Raw genomic sequence first — 20,009 nt, forward strand, 5'->3', positions numbered from 1 at the left:
TTCTGGGGGAATCACCATCTCTGACCTCAAGCAGTATTACAGAGCAATAGTTTGTATGGTATTGGCATACAGACAGGCAGCTCAGTGGAACATAATTGAAGACACAGAAAAGAACCCACACACCTATGGTCATTTGATCTTTGACAAAGGAGTTAAAACATCCAATGGAACAAAGATAGGAATTGTAACAAATGATGCTGGTTCAACTGGAGGTCAGCATGTAGAAGAATGCAAGTTGACCCATTCTTATTACCCTGTACAAAGCTTAAATCCAAGTGGATCAAGGGCCTCCACATCAAACCAGATACACTAAAATTAATAGAAAAAAAGTAGGGAAGAGTCTCAAAAACATGAGCACTAAGGAAAATTTCCTGAACAAATATCAATGGCTTATGCTTTAAGATCAAGATTCGACAAATGGGACCTCATAAAACAGAAAAGCTTCTGTAAGGCAAAGGACAGTGTCATTAGGACAAAAAGGCAACCCACAGATTGGGAAAGAATCTTTACCAATCCTGCTTCTGATGGAGGGTAATATCCAAAGTATACACAAAACACAAGAATTTAGAATACAGTGGGCCAAACACCCCTGTTAATAAATGGGGTTCAGAGCTAAAGAAAACATTCTTAGCTGAGGAATATTGAACAGCTGAAAAGCACATAAAGAAATGCTCACCATCCTTAGTCATCACGGAAATGCCAATCAAAACAACCCTAAGAATCCACCTCACACCAGTCAGGATGGCTAAGATCAAAAACTCAGGTGACAACAGATGCTGGCAAGAATGTGGAGAAAGAGGAACACTTGTCCATTGTTGCTGGGATGGCAAACTGGTTCAAGCACTCTGGAAATCAGTCTGAAGGTTCCTCAGAAAATTGAATATTCCACTACCTGAGGACCCAGCTATAACTGTCCTGGGCATATACCCAAAAGATTCTCCAACATACAACAAACACACATGCTCCACTATGTTCATAGCAGCCTTATTCATAATAGCCAGAAGCTGGAATGAACCCAGATGCCCTTCAACAGAGGAATGGATTTGAAAAATGTGGTACATCTACACAATGGAGTACCACTCAGCTATCAAAAACAATGACTACGTTCAATTCATAGGCAAATGGAAAGAACTAGAAAATATCATCCACAGTGAGGTAATCCAATCACAGAAAAACACACTTGGTATGCTCTTGGGAGCGATGGCCTTGAAGCCCTCCATTATTGATGTTATTATTATGGTTAGCATTAAGTATGACTGGGTTCATGGAAAATCCCCAGCCAGCTGCAGAAGACTAATACAAATGTGGTGGTCAAGATGAATAATCATATGATAACGTGTGACGTTAAGATACCCAATGTCATGACCTGTAACCTTTCTGAAAAACCAACATCCTGTTGATTAATAGATATGACAAACCTGTGACCTTTCTGACAACCTGTCAACATCAGCCGATTCCCTGACCACACGAATATTGTGTCCTTGGCGTGGGTAAATGTTTCTTACTTCTCTCCTCTCTCTGTTACCCATTTTATGGTACAAATTCAGCCTTGGGAAAAATAAAATTGTCGCCTTGATCAGACTCTTGTCTTGGAGTCCTTCGTCACGTCTCTTGTCCCCCATTCTCTTCCAGATTCTCAGCACCCCTCATTGACAGTATGCACTCATTGATACGTGGATATTGACCAAAACCTCGAATTACCGAAGATGCAATCTACAGATCTCAGGGAGCTCAAGAAGAATGATGACCAAACTTCAGATGCTCCCACTCCTTCTTAAAATGGGGAACAAAAATATCCATAGGAGGGGATATGGAGGCTAAATCTAAAGCAGAGACTGAAGGAACAGCCATTCAGAGCCTGTGCACATGTGGCCCATATATATACAACCACCAAAAATAGGTAAGATTGATGAAGCTAAAAAGTGCTTACTTAAAGGGACCGGATATACATCTCCCCTGAGAGACACATCCAGAGCATGTCAAATAAAGAGGTCAGTGCTAGCAATAAACTACTGAACTGAGAACAGGACGCCCTTTATGGGAATTAAAAGAAGGATTCAAAGAGCTGAAGGACTTGCAACCCCATAAGAACAGTCATGCCAACCAAATAAACCACTAGCTAAAGACTATACATGGACTGATCCAGGGGTCCAACTACATATGTAGGAGAGAATAGCCTTGTTGGGGCACCTGTGGAAGGGGAAGCCCATATTCTTAACAAGGTGGGACCCTCAGTGCAAGGGAATGTCCAGGAAGGGGTTTCTAAGTGGCGTGGATTGGGGGACCATAGATATGGGAGAGGGCACGGCAGGGGGGCTTATGGACCAAAAGCTGGGAAAGGGAATAAAGTTTGAATAAAAAATATATATCTATTAAAAAACTAAAATTTTAAAAAATGATAATAATACTTAGATAATCAAAAAAAGAAAATGTGAATAAGAAAGAAATTTTAGGATTTGGAAAAAGATGAATGCCAGGTATTTGAAAAACTGTATGACCATGGTAAACACTTTAATATACTTGAGAAAGTTTTTACATGTTAATGAACTGCATCTTTTTTTTTAAATAGTGAATGGAAATCCAGTCCCTTCCTGGGTGTGAGTCTAGGGATCCAGATGTAGTGGAATTCATTATTTGTTGAGTCCTGAACCTTTGAGTCTGCTTCTAACTCAGCTTATGCCAAGGAAACTAGGCCAAGGTGATGTCTAAGCCATTGACCAAACCATCTGGACTAACAATCACAGGTGAAATTCCACCTTGTAAATGGGAGGAGAGGAATAAAAGATACCGTTAAGGATTTAAAAAAATGAAATGTACACAAAAAATCCAATAAAAAAGTTTAAAATAAAAATAACTTAGGACATACAAAATACTGGGGTGCCACTCCACAATCATGATGTGTTTCTTCTTTGATAGCTTACAGGTTAATTTACTTCTCTATGACTGTTTTCTTATTTGAAAGTAAATAAGGGCATCATCTGTGGAGTGATGGTGAGAACAAAAGCTTTGGCTAACTTGAATAATCGATCCCTCCTGAGCATGTGCTTAATATTCTAAGCACAGGGAAATTTCCTGAGGGGATTAAAGAACAAAATCCAAACCTAAAACAGGAACAACGATGATTTAAAAACATTCTGCATGCTGGGTGTGAAGGCATGTTACAACATTAATCAGCTTTGTAGGTATTTCTAATAAGCACACAAAGAAACAAAAATCCTATCACAGTCCTTGCAGTTGCATCCAACAAAGAGAGAGCTGTGAGGTAGTGCGTGCTGCTTCTTTCCCCAGATACCCCTGGGCCTCAGGCCTGCACCCAGTGAGCTGGACCAAGGGCAGCCAGGTTGAAATTCCTGCTGCCATGGCAGGATTCTGCAGGAACATTTCCCTTTGACAACAAGGAACCTGTGTGGAGGAGACCACTTGGTGAGTCGTCAAGGACTCTGCATTTCCTATTCTACAGGGAGAAGCCCTGCCAGGTCTTTGGCAAGGTCAGCCAGTTGTTTGGGGAAGTCTCTGGTCATGTGGCAGAGGGCGAGGAATGGCAGAAAGAATGGCAGCTCCACTGAGAGCAAAGGATAACCCATCTAGGCCTATGACCTCCTAATTAATTTATCTTTTCACCTGATGCCCTATTCACATTTTCTTACTATCATACAACTGTGATCTTGATGAGTAGCTGGGCTCTTGTTTTCTTAATTAGTTCTTTGTTGTCACAGACCTTTTTAACTTACTCCAGCCATGAGACTTACTTATACCTTCTGTATGCAGTAGGACCCTTGGTGGGCCTGTCATCTCAAAAATAGAAGGTTCAGTAATCCACAAGATTGGACTCCAGTTTACCTCAGGCCAGAAAAGAAGTCAGCCACCATTAGTAAAAGAGCAAGGGAAAAATTACATAGGAAAAACAAGTGCCCTAATCAGAAGAAAAGATCCTCAACTTCTAAGGCACGCACATCTGCACCCCTCTCTTCTGAGCTTTGCATAGTGATGTTGTATAACTCCAGATGGTAGGAAAAGGCAGAGATCTTCCCAGAATCGTCATATATGATTTTCACTCTTACATCTGTGAGGTTGGGTGGCATTATAGCACACATTCAGGTGGAATTATAAAACCTAGGATAAGAAGAAAGAATCCACATATCACAATGCCAAATGGACACCCTCCTGAACTTATGGACCCATTAAAATTGAGCTTCAACCTAACCTCAGGCCATTCCACTCCCTTCCTGTCCTCCTGATTCTTATGTTTGCTAGAAGTAAAAGATCATGGTGCAGCCCCCAATATTCTCATGCCTGGACTTGGCTATTCAGGAAGAATGATATTGTAAAAGTGATGGCTACGTAGTTACAATGTAGTAACACAAGGTCCACGTTGACATTTGCTCACTGATGTCCAATTTAATTGTCTTGTTATATTTGAGAAAGGGAAGATGTCCTACATAATATATAAAAGGGACAGAAACTTATTCTTTTATATATGCCCTGTAGTTGATCCCTATGTTCCCATAAAAAAGGAGTTTTTATTGCAAAAAAAAATATGATTATAGACCATTGATTTTGTGAAATACATGGATATGTAAATGGAAACAATGTTGGCTTTCAAGGACTGCACAGTAAGCAAATATTTCCAGGTTTTATACACTCAGAGGTATAGAAGAAATATATTGGCCTCCAGAAAAAGGGAAAAGCTTAGGAATGGAAATGTGTGTCACATGCATTGTCACAAGTAGTAGATTTACTTTTAAGAAAAGTCTCCCTCCTCCCTGGTCCCTAGAGATTTGGGTGCTAAGAAAAATCTGTTCTCCAATTCAGGGTTGTAAGCAACCCTCCCCAGCAAAAGCATTGTTGACGTCTAATGAAGCAGAGAGAAATATCTAGCTTTGAAATAGAGGTTGCCAAATGGTATTCCCAGCGACACATGAGAGACTGGAGGAAAGGGTCCAAACAGAAAATCATTAGTTTGGGGAGAGCTGGTTAGTAGGTAGACCATAGAACTTTCCAGTGACATCACCAGTAAGCACTTCACTGGGCAATCTATTGTATCTAAGAGATCCCTAGAATCTTCTGTGATGTCACCAGTGTTGTGGTGACACAAACTGCCTTTGGGATCTTTCTTCAGTTCACTTTGGGTTCACAAGCAGGCATGTTTCGCCAGCTGCTCAGGCTATTTCGGAAGGAAAGGGGAGATCAAGGAGAGACCATACCAGGTGAGAGGGAAGCTGACACCCTCTCTAGTGACACAGGAAGGAAGGAAATCATTCTGGGGAAGGCTTGGTGAGTCCTGGGCAGAGTTGGGGAACATCCTCAAGGAGGTAGGTTTGAGATGTGCCTTCTAAGGCTAGGCCTTACAAGCAGGAGAGTTGGGATTTTTCAAAGGCAAACCAAGAGTCAGGAGTTCCTAATCTTTAATTTGAGAGAAAGCCATAAAGTGGTAAGCCTTCAGTGTCTTTTCTTGAAGCTTTTTAACTGTGAGTGTCAATGAATGGCAGGAGGAGGCACTGTGAGATTAACAATGTGACCATCCATGGTTGGGAGTTGAAGCACTTCATCCTCTAGATTACTGTAGGTTACATAAGTGTCTGATGGCGAGAACAAGGAAGGATGCACCCCTAGTCATGAATTGAGTTCTCAGACACTTTGGACTGGAACACAGATGATTAGAGCTTGATGGGGCTAAGCATTATGAACTCCAGGATTAACTGCACCACATCTGATATGAGATAACATTATCCCAGATGTTTATGTCTCAGTCAGGTTATAACTTTCAGTGCCAGGGGTCCTGTAATAGTGAGTGTAGCACGTGTATGGCATTAGAGGTTGGGAAGAGGGTCATAGCTTAAAGTCCAGCTTCAAAATAGCTTTTCTGCTCTTTCAGGGATTCACCCAGTCTACCATTTCATCTTGCTCAACAGCCTTTTGGTATTCAGAATGGTCTTTTCCTCCCATGGGCCATCAAATATGCAAATTAACTTGGGTTTATCTATCTACAGGTTTTGGTAGGAAGGCATCATCCCAAAGTGTCATCAGTCAGCAAACGGAGTGTCTAAAGGAACTGGAGGAACTCAAATTTGAAATCCAGAAGTGTCAATTCGAGAGGGATGAACTTTACCAAATCCTGGATCTTTATATCTATGATGCTTGGGACCACAGGTAATCATTATGCCCAGTAACCTGTTCACTGTCTTGTGCTCTCTCTCTTCTAACCTGAGATTTCCTCATAGCATGTGAGAGTTTCACCTCTCATCCTGGATTTTAAGGAGACTTGGCATGCATTAGCTTGTGAGGTAAGCTAGGTGCTGTGTGTTTAGGGTTAACCTGTTTTGTAGTTGAGCCTGAGGTGGTTGGAGATGCATTGGTTCTGTCAACAGCTGGATGGACCTGGTCACACTTACTGCAAGTGTGTGTGTGAATGAAATGCCTGCAGTTCATCACTCTTTTCCTCTGAATTTGTTCATTATACACTGATTCTATGGCACCTCCATGGATGTAGTTGGCATTCTAAATGTGTTTGGATATGGGTTGGTATGTATATATGTGGATGTATTTGTTGGTGTTTTACTCAGGATCAGGACGTCTGGGACCTTTGATGGGGTCTGAGGATTTGTGTGATGGACAGTTTGCAGGTCATGATAGTGATGAGTACGTGGAGGCCCACATTGATCAACAGAGCACTTTGCTCCTTCTGTATACCTTGGTGGCACCCAGGACTCTCCTGACGGGAGGAGATGCTATAAATCCTCTTCCCTGTCAAACATAGTTATGCCCCCTGAGAATTCATGTAACAATAGAAACCAAGGATTGAGTATACCTGCTTTCAAAACAAGAGAAATGTCATCACAGCTTTCTCTTGGGCCCAAAGCTGTGGCACAGACTGGAGGAATCTTCTTCCTAAACTAGTCAATTCCATCATGCTCACCTGGCCAGCTCTTGAAGGTCAGGTCCCTCCAATTGGTACCGCAGCTCTGTTGTCCTGTGCCCAGGATAATAAGTTTAATCAGTACAACTACTTCAAAGGAGCAAGTATGTGCTATATACTGGGTTTAAGTAATTGAGAGAACAGTCTGATTTTACCTAATTTGTTTCACCTGCTTTGATCTTTAGTTTTTTATTTTTTTAACTATCCAGGGATTGTTTATTGTGACCTAGAAATGGTCACTGTGGTCTTGACCATTGTTATTCTCAAACAGGCAGCACTCAGGCTCTGCCCACTCCTATATAGTGAGTCTTTGCAGAATCATATCTCCTCAGGATTCCAAGGAGTCCTTATTTCAAAACAAGTGTTTGCTTATTTACATGGAAATATTTTCTGTGGATTGAGTCTCACTGTTGGGTTTTGGTCTGGTTTTTGACTTTGCCACTTTCTTCCCTTCCACCATTCCTTGAATTTGAACTTTTTATTGTATATTTTTTATTTACATTTCACCTAATTCTGAAATCATGACTTCAAAACATTATTTGTTCCTTGGGCCATGACCTAACCCAGGCTGCATGTCGAATTGCCAATACTTCAATCTGAACATGAGATGAGAATGATGGCTATGCAAATGATGACCAACTCAATAAGTGATGCCATGGAGAGGTACAAGGAGCTCATACAAGTGAACAGTTCCTACCGGTGAGTCGCTGACAGAGATGAGAACCCAGCACTAGGCAGGAAATGCTTCTGTTCTGTATGACTTTGAACAAAAGTCAGGGCTCTGGTTCTGTAGTGTCTGACTCTTAACAAGAAGCCTGCTTCGTGGCAAGGGTCTTGGATTTGTAGCTCTTGGACTCAGTTGTCATACATGTGAAGGGTGTAGAAGACCCGCCATTCGTTATTTTCCGCATTAAGGTTCCTCTAGATAGAAAAGATTTGCACCATGATCAGAATATCAATCAACTCTGAATCTCTAGGACTCTGACAGGATGTCTATGATCCATGAGAAACACATGGAAAGATTGTATAGCTATTGGATCTTCTATCCTCCCTCAGGGGGCATATGACCTCTACTTGTAGATGACTTCAGCATACTATGGACATATGAGCTCCCTTATGGACCATTTCTTCTTACTTGATTTATATAAACCGTCTTAGTGTCAGGATTATCAGAATTACTTTGATTCATGTGGAATGTGGATTCTGGATTTGACCTCCTCTAATTGGTGCTAACTTGTATAGTGTGGCTCTATTCTGGGGATGTCTGGGGATGAGGACCCTTGAAGGGATGATTGGACTTGCAGGACTGACAGGCAAATAGAAACTGGCTGGGATTTACCAGTTTTTGTTTGTGGTTCAGCATTAGGCACTCCCAGCTCCTGCATGAACAAACTCAATTGAAGAACAATATATAGATTTTGCTGAATGAGAAGAGAGAACTGCTGGTGGAGCAGACTGAACGGTCAGCATCCTCTGTGGAGGCAAAGAGGCTCTGTGAAGAGCCCGGAATGAACATCTGTGTCCCCAGTGCCAAGCAACAGCAGGTATGGTTAGGCCTCATGGTCAGGTTGTCCTCATGTCTTACCATAAACATAGACAAACTGTCTATTGGCTGATCCATGTACTGTCTTCTGTCTCATCCAAGTGTTCATGTATGTCATGGTTTACATGGGTTTCCGTGGAGATAGCCCTTTTTCAAGAAACTGCATGTTTGGAAAACAAATGCTCCTGCTCTTGGAGAATCTGCACTTTATTAAGGGAGATAGGTTGATCACACAGCACAGCACTACATGCCATTATGTGTGGAGGGTGCTATGTGTGGCTTGTGTGTTTGCGAGTTAGTATTAGTGTGTCTGTGTGTCTGTGTGTGTATTTGTGTGTGCACACATGCATGCATGCTTCCATTGACAGTACACTCATCTGATGACCAGGATAAGGAAGGATTAGAGGAAAGAATGCAGGACATTCTGAAGCAGAAAGAACCGATCACCCAGGAAAGTGGCTTGGGAGGAACATTGTAGAAGCATTCTGATATCTTTGAGATCAGGTAGGAACACAGACTGGTAGAAGCCAATTGGATTTCCTGTCCCTATATAACTATCCTTTTTGGATGGCTGACCACTGACAAGGTTTTCCCCATCAGTCACCTAAAGAACTACCCAGAGTATTGTTCTGGTACAGTTTATGTGAATTTTGTCCATGACACAATATGTATAATCCTCAGGATTTCTTTGTATTTTGTACTTCTTTTTTCCTGTTAACTCTCTGATAAGATCTGAGGACATTTTCTCTTCTGTCCTCTCACGAATTGCATACAATAACCATAGTCTTACAGGGGTGCTGTTATGTATCTCCATCACAATAAACTTTACTGTTCCTTGTGTGTGCTATGAGGATTTGCATGGTGCACATTCTCAGTGATTACAGGATCTGTGCAGTGAGCATGAATTTGAAGTGAGATGGCTTCTCTGTGTATTTGCAGATTCAGTGGTTACAAATTGAACCTAGGCAGGTTCCTTCAGTGCTAACATAATCAGAACTTTCACCACAATTCTGGGCATATTCTCCAGAAGGAATCCACATGGTATTCTAGGTTGCTCATACCATTCTTGAACTCAGATTCAGACCCAGCTACAATGTTATTATTCAATATAATAAACCTGGACCAGTGACAAAATATGCTCATTTTTCTCTAAATTCCAGCACAGTGCATAGTCCACAGTTCAAATTCTAGCAGTTTCAAAAGGTGAGATATAAATCCAAGCCCAGGTACTCTATGACACTTGGGGATGTAGGGACTGACCTCAGCTGACAGGTCATGCTGGATTGTCCAACTGAATAGAGCTGATGTAAGAGGGAGAGCTGAATTGACAACCACTCACTAAATCGTTTTCCCTTGCTCTGCTAGGTCTGAAATTCTCCAGCAGAAACTTGAACAAGACACAGACCAGGACAACATCGCCCTTGGAGAGAAGAGCTACAGGAGGAGAACTAAGTGTGCACAGCAAATACACCACTATTGCGTCTCATCTGTAATGTCCATAGCAATTGTGGGCTGCATTTTCCTCCTTTAGTTTAACTTCTTTGGATTGAATAGGCCGTCCTTTCACCTCCCCGCTCTCCAGTATGTGTGCACTTTTGGAGGGACCCAGAGAAGGGCTGATGCACATCAATCAAGAGCTGCTGGTCATCCAGAAAGACTGTGCACATGTAAATTTATACTTGTCCTGATGGGTCATCCAGAAGAGTTTCATGGAGATCAGTTCACAATATTGGAAAGACTTTGTGACAAAGTCTGTAATATCATTTATACTCAGTATTGGTAGGCTTTTTCCTTAATTCCCCCACTCCAACAAAACAGACCTACTTCCACTCCTCTTCAAAAGATTATTGCCATCACTAACTGCTTGTCTACTATGTCTCCAAGGCAAGCCACAGGCCATAAGTCTATTCTGCAAAAGGAGCAGCAAAAAATGCTTAGTGCAATTCCTCTATTTAAAGTTTGGTTAATTTTTAATTGTTTTGGTTATTTTGTTTTCCTTCTATTCATTTGAAGATTTGTTATTTATCTGTTGTTGTTTTGTTCATTTGCGTTTCTATTTTGATAAGGATATAGACTGTATATATTGACTACCTGCATCTGGTTACTATCCAGTAAATTGGATGTATTCTGGTGAATAAAGGGGTAATCTCAAACTCTTCGCTCTTAAGAACCTTCTTTATTGATCATTAGTGTCTATATCTGAAGTCCCACAGCTGTCAGGGAGGGAGGGATCTGTGCATTCTCATGGGGACTGGGCATCAGTCTTACTTCCCAGTAAGAAAGAGATTCAAAGGCAGTTACGCAGTCACTGTTCACTGTGTTTCCAACTCTATGAATTTCAAGTTCATCATGCATAGATTACCCAATGTTTATGCTTGCTGTCAAATATATACTTACATCTAAATTATACTCTGTGGATGAGAGTGTTGAACAAATTAATGGGATATACATTAATTTTTCTGTAATATCTCCCAAGAAATATAAACATGGTATAATTGAGTTGAAAGCAATCGGGAAGCCTGCACCCAAATTCTGTGGCAGAGAGTGCTGAACACCCAGGAATGCAGATAATCCTGAGACCACAGGACAGAAAGCCACTTCTGCCCAGCTCTGCCCACATCTCTGGCCCTATATTAATCTGCATGATGCCTCTGGAAACAGGAATAGAGGAGCAGTCAGCTGCAGGAACCTGCTTGGTCCAGCCTGGGCCCAGTACTGACCCGGGCCCTGAGCATATTTGAAGAAAACCAGAAGCATACAATTCTCTGTTTCCTGATTGTGGCTTTTTTTTTTTGAAGCTCTAAACACCATTTTGTTGTTGTTGAATTTTAATTGGATAGTTTTTCATTTTGAATTCAAATGTTATTCCTTCCTTGTTTTCCAGAAATAAGTCTGAATACCATCGCCCTCCCCCTCTTCTATAAGGTATTCCCTTCACCAGCCATCCACTTTCCCAGCCTAGGCAGGACCAAGGGCTGCTCATTCCATTTGTGCCCAAGAAGACCATCCTCTGATACACATGCAGATGAGGCCATGGCACAGTCCCTGTATAGTGATTGGGTAGTGGTTTAGTCTCTGGGATCTCTGCTTGGCAGGCATGGTTGTTCTTATGGGGTTGCAAGTCCCTTCAGCTCTTTCAATCTTTCTGTAATTCCTCCAACTGATATCCAGTTCTCAGTTCAATGGTTTGCTGCTAGCATTTGCCACTGTATTTGACATGATCTGGCTGTGCCTCTCAGGAGACATCTATATCGAGTTCCTGTCAGCCTGCACCTCTCAGCTTCATCCACCTTATCTAGTTTGAAGACTGTATGTGTATAGGCCACTCGTGGAGTAGACTCTGAATGGCCATTCCTCCAGGCTCTGTTCTGAACTTTGCCTCCCTATCCCTTCAATAGTGATTCTTCTTCTCCTTTAAAGGAAGGAGTGAAGCATCAGTATTTTGATCATCCTTCCTGAATTTGATTTGGTCTGTGAATCTTGGGGAATTCCAGCATTTGGGCTAATATCCACTTATCAATGAGTGCATACCATGTGTGTGTTTCTGTGATTGGGTTAACTCACTCAGGATGATATTTTCTTTTTTTTTTTTTTTTGTTAACTTGAGTATTTCTTATATACATTTCGAGTGTTATTCCCTTTCCGGTTTCCAGGCAAACATCCCCCTCCCCCCTCCCCTTCCCCATAGGTAATGGATTCACAGTTTGCTTTTGGTGAAGGTAAGCTCCCCAAGAGGCTATCATTGCCAACGTTTTCCCTAGTCACCTTCTAGGAGGTCAACTGACTCCTAGGTGAGTCTTTGGTTACACTGCTTCAGTTTTCTGTGGCTACACTGTCCAAATGGCACCCACTGGTCACACATGGCTATTTGAGATGAACTGAACTTAGAACTAAAATCTGCCTCTTTAGTCACAGCAGGCAAACCAGGAGGCAAACAGCCAGCCAGAATCCATAGCCAGAAACACAGCAGATATAGAATATTTCTATCATCTAGAAATTTCTCCTGAACAGCAGTGGTCTAGGTTCTTGGTGTCTGGTTTTTCCTTCAGGGAGAATTACTTACTGTACTAATATCCAAAGGTTTATTTTTAAATCTACCCGAGTTCGTTGCTAGACCACGGAACAAAAGAATGACAGTGTATGCAGTTATGTAAAATGGTATGCAACAGTACTGACCACTGCATAATTATACTGCACTACTTTTGAATTCTTCAAAATTCAGGCCTTTTATTGATAGTTGTACAAAAATACATTATCCTAGAGTTGAGAAAATATACAGTATTTCATCTGGGTTTTTTTTTCATTGAGACTTTAATATTTTTGCATCTTTTCCTAGTATTGTTAGATTCTTTATAAGAGTTTTATTTTTTGGAGTTTTTTTTCTTTTCTTTTTTTTTTTTTTTTTTTGCCAATCTGGTCAGTATTTGATGCCATTTCAATGTTCTCAGGATTTTGATGAAAATAATACTACAATGATAAAGTGATACTCATTTTCTTGAGCCATTTACATATGTATATACACACATATATGGGAAGTTATATATACATATTTCTATGCTATACTGTGTAGAATACAATTCTATTATACGTCAACATATACATTTTGCTCAATATGATTTCTGTGAATGTTATCAGTCATGGGGAAATATTAAGAGCCTGTATAAACATGGACAATATTTGCAGAATGCACATAAAATTGAAGATGGTATATAAGCAAAAATGTGAAGTATATCACTTACAGCTTTCATATCGAATGCACTTTAAAATTTTTAATAGATTAAAAAATTCAATCCATCTTTACCCAGTTTCTTGTTTTTTTTCGAAATGTGTCTCCTGGATGATTTGAATTATATATGCCACTCAAGATCCTTTTAACAACAGTGACCTAATGCCTTAAATGTGTTTCTGATATTTCCATTCACTTGATCACTGTTCAATAATTGTACCAAGTTGATAACTGTACTTTCTTTTTTATCACTTTAAGAATGTAACTTTCATGTGTGAGTATACACTTTTGATCCTAACTCTTTGAAGGCATAAGCAGGTGGATCTGTTTTTTGAGGTCAACCTGGTCTATATAGGAAAACCCTATCTTAAAAAAATTCAATCAATAAATAAGCAAATAAATAAAAAGAATTTAAAACATTTCTAATTAATATAAACACAACCACATCTTTAATAACAATTGATTTTTTATTGCAGATAATTCATATAATCAATTTACAAAATGTTACATAATGTCATATGGGAACTCAATTTCATTGTAAAATAAACCTGCTTTTCTCTTTTAATTGGTTGCTCTTAGTTAACATTTTATATGCATATATAATTTATTCTGATTTTTCTCTCCCCACATTGTCTCATCCCCTCCCCTATGACTTCAACATATACAGTCTTCTAAATTTAGGATTTCCAATGTCTGATTTCTCTTTTAATTATTATACATTCCTTTACTTTTCCATCTATAGTTTATGATATCTTAATAAGAAACCCATTCTGTCATTAGCACTCTCTGTGCTTGGTAGGAGACATTCACAGTCTTCAGTAGCTTGCCATCAGTGCAGGAAATGACATCGAGCTCTCTCTCTGTTTCTGTCTCTCTCTATCTCTGTCTCTCTGTCTCTGTCTCCCTCTCTGTCTCTGTCTCCCTCTCTGTCTCTTCTGTCTCTTCTGTCTCTCTGTCTCTCTCTCCATCCCCCCCGCAACTGTTTTGTTTTCTAATATAAGGTCTCACACTTTAGTCTAGCCTTGAAGTCAAGGCAATCCACCTACCTCAGCCTTGTGAGTGTTGGGATTCCAGGCATACACCATGTTGCCCAGTGAATTTTGTGACTCTCATACACCCCTTTACCATTTCTGAATTATTTTTAATATTGCTGTGACCATTTTCTAGCTTCTAGATGTAGATACGTTAACTGATTAGAAGGTTTTATTTTTAAAGATTTATTTATTTATGTACATGAACACTCTGCGAGTGTGCCTGCCTGTCAGAAGAGAGCTTCAGACAGAAGAGGGCATTGGATCCCACTACAGATAGTTGTAGGTCACAATGCGGTTGCTGGGAATTGAACTTGGGAGCAATGGAGAAGCAGCGCTTTAACCACCAAGCCATCTCTCCAACCTGATAAAAAAGATTTTAAATTTCATTCTTTTCGTGATTGTTTGCAATCTTTCTTCTTGACAACACTGTGATGGAATGTGCAAATGGTGATTAGTGGCGGTTGGTAGAAGGAGCCATATGTGTGATGCTGCCATATGTGTGAGGGGCTGGCAACAAGGTGCAGACCCAAGACCATGGCCCTGAGCACTGAGGCTCGCATGCTGGATGTGGGCTCTCAGCCCCATCAGGATGCCTTCAGGTGAGGACAGCAGGTGGTGGCTTGTGCCCTGCTGAGCCGGCCTAGGAGAGTGGCAACCACAATCGCCATGCCCAAGTCTCCAGCCTGGGGCACCTGGAAGCTCCAGAGGTGATGGCCGCGGGTTGGTCACGGTGGGCCTGGAGGCCCGAAGAAGCCGCCCCGGCCTCCGCCAAGCCCTGAGAGGGGACTGACTGGCCAGAGCAGAGCCCGGAGCTCCACACCACACGCCTCCCCGTGTCCTGCCTCCCGGTGTTGTCTGCGCCACGGAGTGGGCACACGTGTCCTTCCCACCCCGCAGCTCGACCGCGCCCGAGCCGGGCCTCAGGGCACGCGGAGCTCGTGGGTGAGCGCGGGGCCTGAGGGGACCGGGCGCGCGTTATATTTCGCGCCCGCAGCAGCGCGTGTGCCTGGGCGAGTTTTCCTTCCGCGGGTGCCAGCAGCCGGGGCGCCTCCGCCCAAGCTGACTCCTCTCTCTCCCTCTCCGACCCCAGCAGGGCCCAGAGGCGATTCTGCCTGCACGATGTCCTCCTTCCTGGAGACGAGCTCTTCGCAGGCGCCACGTCGCGAACGAAAAGAGAAAAGAAAAAAAAGAAAAGAAAAATCAGAAGAAGCTGACAGAGAAGGGGGCGGTAACGGGGTTGGGGGTCACCTCGGCCACGGGAGGGCGCGCTAAGACAGTGGCGGGGTTTCCAATGGCGACTCCACCCTGCAGTTTCCAGGGAAGAACCCAAGGCTAGTCCTGCCAGGGGACCTGGAGGCCTGGCGCCCGCGCGGACCCCTGCCGACCTCCGGTCTGCTCCCCAGGGACAGCAAGCCTCAAGCAGGGCGGGCTGCACCCTAAGAGCAGCATCATCAAGGTAGGTAGGAGACCCGCGTCCCTCCTTAGGCTCCTTCTGGGCAGCCCCCACTCCAGCCCTGGGAAAGCAGTGGCAGAAGGAGGCAATGCAAAGTGAGCCCATTGGGTAGGGGAAGGGAGTGTTCAGGGATGTATGGAGAGCTGAAGTAGGGATTGGAAAGCCTATGGCATTGGGAAAGAGTGGAGAGGTGCTCTGGAGTGTGCATGAGAGCTGTGCTCTGACATCCCCAGAGCAACTTGGGGCTGTCACACCTCTCCAGTTGATGTGGAATTAAATGGCCTGTACCTGCCAGGGCAGGACAGGCTTTTCAGAGGCAGCTTAGCCTGGTGGCACACTCCCTGTAATGTTTCTATTGTATGTTAAAGGACAGGGATCATGAGAAAATATTTCCTTAAAACCTCAGGCAATGAATTTTTATTTAATAGATTTCTTCTGATCTACTTTGTAATTGGTTGCCCCTTGCAAGAGATTGTATTTGGAGGATGTAAAATACCCTCCTTCAATTACGCGGAAAAAGGGAACATAAACAGAGATTTCCTCTTTTTTAGCCTCCAAAGCTCTGAGAGATTACAGTTCTGCATGATTTAATTCTTTCCTGCCTGCTATAAGCAGACCTCCAGATCAGCAAGTTCCTTTGGAATGGTTTTGCTTGTTTTTGTTTATTTTCCATGGTGCTGATTAGAAAGCCATGAATTGTTTTGTGAATTTTAAATTTCAAGAGGTGGCACCCAGAGTTTATGGTGGTTTCCTTCACACATTGCAGTGTAGTTGCAGCATAAAAAATGTGACAAGAACAGGAAAAAGAAAGTTGATGAGCTAAGAAAAGAGGAGCCTTGAGCCAGATCAGCCATTTGGCTTCCTCAAATATGGAGCAAGCATGGAATGTGGCTTTTTCAGAATCGAGGGGGTTTTTACGATTGGGCAGTGAATGCTGTGTGGTGCTAACCCGTCCCTTTTGTGGCTGACATCCCTTAGGAGACAGGTCAGAATGTGCCAACAGCACAGAGTTGGCACTGGTGGTATTTGAACTCAGAAGTGCTCAGGAACTGTGAAAGTTTCTCTGTTATCACCCTGGAGCCATCTAGTGAAATAGACCACTGTGATGCTGTGTAAGAGGCCATTGTGAGGGCTGGAGAGATGGCTCAGTGGGTAAGAGCACCAAGTGTTCCTCCAGAGGTCCTGAATTCAAATCCCAGCAACCACATGGTGGCTCACAACCATCTGTAAGGAGTACTGATGCCCTCTTCTTGTGTGTCTGAAGACAGCTGCATTGTCTCACATATAAATAAATAAATCTTACAAAAGATTGTCATTACTGCAGTTTCTACGTAGAGAGGGCACAGTTGAAGGGCTTAAAGATCAAGTACATTGCCTGTCTTTAAAGATCAAGTGTATCACCTAACTTTTAAACCAAGAAATGTAGTGTCTTTTTTGCTGCTTCTGTATCTTTCAGTGATGTATCTTTTCTCCTATTACGTCGTTTGTTTCCATGATAGTTGTTTTCAAGTGAATGTGATTATTGATCCTATTTGCAGAGCCATTCAATATTTCTGTTTTCATTGGTTAAATATTTGTGGTGAATTTGCTTTGTGATATCAGTAAAATGTACGTGAAAATTTTAGAGAGTATACCGGTTTGGGTAATTATAACAACTTTCCCCTCACGTGGTGGCCTGTTTACATATTTAAAGGACTGGAATTTATTACCATCCATAGCAGGATTGATAGGGAAGCACAATGGACAGCAACAGTGTTGTTCCCTTTGACAGTTGTGGGAGCCAAGAAAGAAGTGTGAGTTGCCTGTTTGTGTCTTACAAAACTGAGACTGAGTATCATTACTGTAGAAGCCCATGGAAAAAATGATGAAGTTTTCAGAAATCACCAGTTAAAGAAATGGTGGTATTGGTGGGGGAGGGCCCAGGAGCGGCAGGACCTCTGCGCCTGAGACACTGCCGGAACCTGAAGGGACAGACCGGATAAACAGTTCTCTGCACCCAAATCCCGTGGGAGGGACAGCTAAACCTTCAGAGAGGCAGACACGCCTGGGAAACCAGAAGAGACTACACTCTGCACACATCTCTGATGCCAGAGGAAAACACCAAACGCCATCTGGAACCCTGGTGCACAGAGGCTCCCGGAAAGGGCGGCACAGATCTTCCTGGTTGCTGCCCCGCGGAGAGCTCGTAGTCTGCACCCCATGAGCAAACTTGAGCCTCGGGACCACAGGTAATGCCAAATTTTCCACTGCAAGTGACCTGCGTGGTGAACACCAGACACAGGCCCACAGGAACAGCTGAAGGCCTGTAGATAGGGAAAACTACACGCCCGAAAGCAGAACACTCTGTCCACATAACTGGCTGAAAGAAAACAGGAAAACAGGTCTACAGCACTCCTGACACACAGGCTTATAGGACAGTCTAGCCACTCTCAGAAATAGCAGAACAAAGTAACACTAGAGATAATCTGATGGCGAGAGGCAAGCGCAGGAACCCAAGCAACAGAAACCAAGACTACATGGCATCATCGGAGCCCAATTCTCCCACCAAAGCAAATACGGAATATCCAAACACACCAGAAAAGCAAGAACTAGTTTCAAAATCATATTTGATCATGATGCTGGAGGACTTCAAGAAAGACATGAAGAACTCCCTTAGAGAACAAGTAGAAGCCTACAGAGAGGAATCGCAAAAATCCCTGTAAGAATTCCAGGAAAACATAAATAAACAAGTAGAAGCCCATAGAGAGGAGTCACAAAAATCCCTGAAAGGATTCCAGGAAATCATAAATACACAAGTAGAAGCCCATACAGAGGAGTCACAAAAATCCCTGAAAGAGTTCCAGGAAAACACAAACAGTTGAAGGAATTAAAAATGGAAATAGAAGGAATCAAGAAAGAACACATGGAAACAACCCTGGATATAGAAAACCAAAAGAAGAGACAAGGAGCTGTAAATACGAGCTTCACCAACAGAATACAAGAGATGGAAGAGAGAATCTCAGGAGCAGAAGATTCCATAGAAATCATTGACTCAACTGTCAAAGATAATGTAAAGCGGAAAAACCTACTGGTCCAAAACATACAGGAAATCCAGGACTCAATGAGAAGATCAAACCTAAGGATAATGGGTATAGAAGAGAGTGAAGACTCCCAGCTCAAAGGACCAGTAAATATCTTCAACAAAATCATAGAAGAAAACTTCCCTAACCTAACAAAGGAGATACCCATAGGCATATAAGAAGTCTACAGAACTCCAAATAGTTTGGACCAGAAAAAAAACACCACCCGTCACATAATAGTCAAAACACCAAACGCAAAAAATAAAGAAAGAATATTAAAAGCAGTAAGGGAAAAAGGTCAAGTAACATATAAAGGCAGACCTATCAGAATTACACCAGACTTTTCGCCAGAAACTATGAAAGCCAGAAGATCCTGGACAGACGTCACACAGACACTAAGAGAACACAAATGCAAACCCAGGTTACTGTATCCTAGAAAACTCTCAATTAGCATAGATGGAGAAACCAAGATATTCCATAACAAAACCAAATTTACACAATATCTTTCTACAAATACAGCACTACAAAGGATAATAAATGGTAAAGCCCAACACAAGGAGGCAAGCTATACCCTAGAAGAAGCAAGAAACTAATCTTCTTGGCAACAAAACAAAGAGAAGAAAAGCACACAAACATAACCTCACATCCAAATATGAATATAACAGGAAGCAATAATCACTATTCCTTAATATCTCTCAACATCAATGGCCTCAACTCCCCAATAAAAAGACATAGGTTAACAAACTGGATACGCAATGAGGACCCTGCATTCTGCTGCCTACAGGAAACACACTTCAGAGACAAAGACAGACACTACCTCAGAGTGAAAGGCTGGAAAACAACTTTCCAAGCAAATGGTCAGAAGAAGCAAGCTGGAGTAGCCATTCTAATATCAAATAAAATCTATTTTCAACTAAAAGTCATCAAAAAAGATAAGGAAGGACACTTCATATTCATCAAAGGAAAAATCCACCAAGATGAACTCTCAATCCTAAATATCTATGCCCCAAATACAAGGGCACCTACATACGTAAATGTATGAGCTTACTAAAGCTCAAAACATACATTGCACCTCACACAATAATAGTAGGAGACTTCAACACCCCATTCTCATCAATGGACAGATCATGGAAACAGAAATTAAACAGAGACGTAGACAGACTAAGAGAAGTCATGAGCCAAATGGACTTAACAGATATTTATAGAACATTCTATCCTAAAGCAAAAGGATATACCTTCTTCTCAGCTCCTCATGGTACTTTCTCCAAAATTGACCAT

At 42.1% G+C, this 20,009-nt stretch overlaps 1 protein-coding gene across 1 annotated transcript in view; it reads left to right on the plus strand.

Moving 5' to 3' along the window:
* Positions 1-15,190: 15,190 nt before the first annotated feature.
* LOC134480519 (uncharacterized) overlaps positions 15,191-20,009 on the plus strand; it is a 41,748-nt gene continuing 36,929 nt past the window's right edge. Inside the window, exon 1 of the mRNA XM_063268036.1 lies at positions 15,191-15,248. The gene's annotated coding sequence lies outside the window, so the exon portion shown is untranslated. The remainder of the gene's footprint in view (positions 15,249-20,009) is intronic.

Source organism: Rattus norvegicus, chromosome 9, assembly GCF_036323735.1.
Source record: "Rattus norvegicus strain BN/NHsdMcwi chromosome 9, GRCr8, whole genome shotgun sequence".
Lineage (NCBI taxonomy): Eukaryota > Metazoa > Chordata > Mammalia > Rodentia > Muridae > Rattus > Rattus norvegicus.